The sequence below is a fragment of the Dermacentor silvarum genome, chromosome 3, assembly GCF_013339745.2.
Source record: "Dermacentor silvarum isolate Dsil-2018 chromosome 3, BIME_Dsil_1.4, whole genome shotgun sequence".
NCBI lineage: Eukaryota > Metazoa > Arthropoda > Arachnida > Ixodida > Ixodidae > Dermacentor > Dermacentor silvarum.
The window spans coordinates 72,795,145-72,800,621 of NC_051156.1; the positions used below are offsets into that span (position 1 = coordinate 72,795,145).

Genomic DNA, 5,477 nt, shown 5'->3' on the forward strand with positions numbered 1-5,477 from the left:
TGGTAAGTTACAAAATCGTGACATTTATTCCACGATCTGTAAACGTTGACATGCTGCGCGACGCCAGTTTTCAGTATTGTGTTCACTGTTTCACTCGTCATGTTAGCTCTCCTAAATATGGCAACTTATTTCAGTTTGGTGTCCAGGTATGCAAACGGCACTTCCGTTCGGTCAGACATTCGGACTTCTAGTTATGTGGACTCGAAAACAGGCAAGGTTGTCGAGGCAAAATTGCAGATTGCTCGCCTTAGCCCCGACGCTGTTCCTTGTGTTTTCCCGAACTGTCCTGCGTACCTCTCCGCACCCGCTACAGCCACGTCTCGAGAGGCACCTAATGAAAAGAAGATGCGCCTTGAAGCAGTGTCCTTGCGGGAAGCCATCACCACATCACTTCAGACCCACGAGGAGGAAGAGTCAGGAAACAATATCGACACTTTCCAGGCTCTGTTGGAGCGAGTTTCGGAAATCAAGCTTTCCAGCTTCTGGAATGTTATTTCTCGACCCACCTGCGTGGTTTTTTTGTCTTGCTTCTGTTGATGCCCCTTCTATTTTTCTGTCGATCATGATCTCACAGGACCTCACTGTGAAAGTTTATTGCCGAGATGTGCAGCTCACTACAACTGATGGCATAGATACCATCCCTGTGAAAATTAATGATATGCGCCTCTTGACCCGCCTGCTAGATGATGTAGAGGCCTTAGATCAAAAGATTTTGCCTAAGGAAGAGGAGAGAATTAAGCGTATACTGACGTTGACACTTTCTCTTCTTCAAGATGCCTCAAATTGCGAGCTGTCGAATGTTGAGCAACTGAATGCTGTCCGATTTCTCAAAGAGCAAGTTACTCTTCTCCTTGTGAAGCACTGCACCTCATTGCGGTATTCTCCAGAGTTGCTAGTGTTTTCGAGCATTTTATAGTTTCTTCGCAGTTCTGGAAACATTAGGCTACCACATCAGTCAACAATACGTCGCATATGCGATTTCCTACAAAGTAAGCTCGACACACGAGCAGCAAGGGGCTTCATTCCTATCCTATGCAAAGAAGCTTGCCACTACGATGAAGGAACATGAGAAAACTGTCTTTCTCATGATGGACGAAATCCACTTGCAGCTTTATTTTGATTATAAGGGAGGCGTAATTGTAGGTGCAGCATGTAATAGCTCAAATGTAACGAAGACAGCTCACGTGTTCATGATGCAAAGCTTGCTTTCACCTGAGAAAAATGTAGTGCACATACTGCCGGTAGAGCGTATCAGCGCACAGCAGCTTCATACCATTTTGGACAGCATTATTACTGAGCTGGAGAATGTCGGTTTACGTATCATTGCAGTGATAAGTGACAACTCCATCAACCGTAAGACAATGTCACTTTTTGGGGCGCCCTGCAAACTTCAAAGTGTATATAGACACCCTGCAGACTCTGAACACGCACTTTTTTTCTAATTGACCCTGTACACTTATTGAAGTGTGTGAGAAACAATTGGATCAATAAGCGAAATGCTGGAACATGCATGTTCTTTCCTAGCCCCACAGGACCTAGCGAAAAACCACCTATACTCACAGCTTTATTTAAAACACTTCGAGAGCTTCACTCAAAAGAACACAGTCAGCTGATTAAGTCTGCACCAACGCTTACAACAAAAGCTCTCAATCCATCGAACATTGAGCGTCAAAATGTCATGCTTGCGCTAAAAATTTTCAACCTCTCTACAGCGGAAGCTCTTCGGACATATGGGCCCAGACTTCAGCTAGAGCATGTGGTTGGAACTGCAGAGTTTTTAGAAATAATAACAAAGTGGTGGAGCATTTTGAATGTAAAGACATGCAACAAGAGCATTCGGCTTCGTGACAAGCTGCAGTCACCGATTACATCAGTAACAAGTCCCCAGGTCCAGTTTTTGTTGAGTGTAGTGAAGTGGCTAGATCTGTGGCAGTCTCTCAAGTTTGACACAGACGCACAGTGCCCTCCGTCTCATGACAGACACCTTAGTAAAAGTGACTAAATATTGCTTAGAGGAAATGCACTTTGACTAAATGTTACAGATTGTTTACAGAAAAGTTACAGTTAGGAAAGTTACAGATTGTTTGGAAGAGAGGTTTGGCAAGTATCGCCAACTCGCTGGTGCACAATACCACATATCCATAAGACAAGTGTATGAGTCTGAGCGAAAACTTCGTCTGCAAAATATTCTGGAGCTCCCAGAAATGGAAACTGCAACAGCTGCAGTGGCAGTAAACGATGATGTGCTCGACAACTTTGACATGGAGGTTGCAGACGATGACTATCAGAAGGCACCAAATCTCCATGCAACCACCTACGTTGCTGGTTACTGTGCCCATGCTGCGTTCAAAAAACTTTCATGCATGTCTTGCAAAGAAAATTTCATGCTAGAAGACAACATTGAGGTTGAAGGTGGGGAATTAGTGCAGGCCATGACCCGTGGCGGTCTCAAGTTTCCTCAGCCTGCAATAACAAACGCTGTTCTTACAGCAGAAATAGTTCTGGACAAACTGAGGAGCGAACAGCATGCAACACAATTTCATGCACTGCCAAATCAAAAGGAGGCTCTTTTGGCACTCACACATGATTTAATGTGTGACAGCATTGATTTTGATGTGTGTGAGAATGGACACACCCCGCGAGTGGTGATGCACCATGTCCTATGTGCAGCAGCTAACATGTTATTAAGTAACTTTTGCAAAAAAATGATCAACTTGTAGCTGAAAAGGCCGCGAAAGAAAATGAGCGAAAACTGAAGACTGAGAAACTAACTGCTCCACGCACTTGCGAATGCTTTCTTTCATTATTCAATGTCAGTGCTTCGTTTTGCTTGCTTGCGACTTGTTTTCTTGTGACTATATTCATTGGTTACTGGTGGATGTTAGTTCCGAAACCGGTTTTCGTGTTGTATTTCTGTACACAGTGTATTTTCTTGTGCCTGCGGAGCAGCTTTAATTTCTGTTGGCTTATTGCAATGTCAGCTTTTGTGCAAAACAGCTTTGATTAAATGCTCACTTATGTTTCTCTCCTGAAAATAAAATGACTTCTGAAAGTCTCTTTCATTCAGCATTTTCAATAGAAAATGTTTGAAACGTAGCTTCACGAATCTGCATATTGATACATAATAAAATCAGTAATGGTATGTCGAAAGGTAACCTTCGCGCAAACGAGGACGAAAAAAATCAGGCTTTTTGCAAGAAAAATATGGTTCCCAAAAAAGAATAATTGTTTCCAAGCCGCATTCTCAGCTCGCTGAACTGTATAGGAAAGCCAAGGGGTCGCGGAAGCCGAACGTCCAGTGCCATCGTGGTAGGGTGATGTCACTGAGCCGTGGAGAGGCCTTAAAAGTCTAGGTGGTGTTGGGTGAGCGCACCGCGCCGCGCGTGCGAGAGCCTGTCGCAGTCATTCATGCTAGCAACACAGGTGGCACGCACTCTGCAACTTAAATCTCTCGTTCTGCGCCGGCTGAATCTCTTTTCCGTGGGTAACTGACCAAGCCAGCTGTGTGCGCCTTTCTTTGAGGCTGGTCTCAGCTTTTGTGCGCTAATTGTTATATAATTCGTGCGGTGTAACCTTCACGTGCAATGAGTGCTAACGTGGCAATGGAAAAACGCCCCAAACGCCAAATGCACTGCTTCGCCCCTGGTTTCCCGTCAGGCCATGTCTCCACCAGGATGAAAGGCACGAAGGCATCCTACCTTTGCTGCGCCCAGCGATGACCAGATTCAAAGTATGGCAGCGGGCAATCCCACGAGCAGACAAACCCCTGGAGAAGACATCGGTGCTATGTGAGCGGCACTTTGAGCAAAGATGCATGGAGCGTGACTACACCCACGTCGTAAATGGTGAGGTCGTAAAGATTCCCCACGGCTGACCATGCCTCACGGAGGATGCAGTACCGACACTTTTACCTAACGTACCTCCGTATCTGTCGAAAGATTGCCTGAAAAGAGGCATTCGAGGATGTCAAGAGAAGTGCTCGGCAAATGAATGAAAGGAAACGACGGTACGGCCTGTGCACCTGCTGTTTTCAGGGCTGACAGCACCGACGAAACTGTGGCCACAGATGATCTAACAGTGCTTCATGACACCTGCACCGTGGATAAGTTAGACCACTTGCAAGGTGAAAAGCTTTCAAGTCCAAGCTGGCCCAGAAACTTAGTTGCGGAAGCACCAAAAACACTCGCATTTAGTGTTTGTGCGCTTGCTGGTGACACTGTTTGCTTCAGGAAGTTAGTGTTGTGCTCGGCAGAGGATACACACTATCACTGCTCCACATTCGTACAAGGCACAACTATGAAGAAAGTCAATGTGCTTCACACCGAAGCTGTCGAAAATCTTCGCTTTGTTGAGCAAATGTGTGTGTGTGCTGGGCTTGAGCAGAGCTTGGCAACCAGTGAACGGCGTCGTAGCCGCAGCCAAGCTAATTGTAGGCTGCACGCAAACAAGCTGCATAGCAAAGGCTGTCCTGGGGTATCGCAAGAGGACAGGCCGTGTGTGCAGTGCAGATACCTTAGGAAGATGACAGTAGTTTCTGGAACATGCGTGACGAAGAATCTTGTCAAACGCAATCTGCAGCTGCGTCACGAAAAGGCAAAGGTTGGTAAACTTCAAACCACAATTGCAAGGATGAAGCAAGACAATGCCACTATGTCCGAAGAGAAGCTTGAGCAGAGCCTCATTGGGCTACCTGAAAAGCAGCGACAGCAAGTGCAAGCATGCTTTCAAGCTTCCAAAAGAGAAGGAAGGCAGGGAATGAAGTACAGTCAGAAGTGGGTGCTAGAGTGCATCTTGATGAGAATAAGAAGCCCCAAGCTGTACGAACACATTCGCAGGCATGAGCTGTCTGCACAGGTATATGAAGGGCCGCAAGAGCTTTTTCGGTCTCAATGAGAATGTTTTTGCGGCAATCACAGAAAAGACCAAAGACATGGACAAGCTTGAGAGGCACGGAGGCATTGAGATGAAGTTGTTGGAGTGCCTGAAAGTAACAAGCAGTGGGCTTATTGAAGGCTTCGTGAACCTGGGTGTCTACACATCCCCGGATCAAGGCATGTAGACCTGCGAGATGGTGTGGTAGTACTGTTCCAGCCATTTTCCGGCAACTTTCAACAGATTCTTGGCGTCTTCGGTTCCCACAGTAAAGGGGGACGTCCTTTCTAACATCATAGTTGACACCACGTTGGCTGCAGAAAAGTCCGGCATACAAAGAAGAGTTAAGTCCAGCATTGAACAATGTCCTCTCTCAGTTTACACCTGTGCTTTAGTTATCCGGGTACGGGCTGGGAACCTTGTTAGTTACTGGAACTTCAGGCTGAAGTTAACTATCATACTGCTAGAGCATTCGAAAACCTGTTCCTTTGCACATTTTGCTGAACGTCTCCTCGTAGCGCAATCAGGTCGAGCAATGAATACTTCACAGCTCATTTTATGTAAAAGCATAAAGTCGTAGCATGCTATTCAACGTAAATAAAACA

The 5,477-nt window shown here is 45.9% G+C and overlaps 1 pseudogene; it reads left to right on the top strand.

Annotated features, from left to right (window-relative positions):
- Positions 1–1,138: 1,138 nt before the first annotated feature.
- On the top strand, positions 1,139–5,059 carry LOC119444476 (uncharacterized; annotated as a pseudogene).
- The last annotated feature ends 418 nt before the right edge of the window (positions 5,060–5,477 follow it).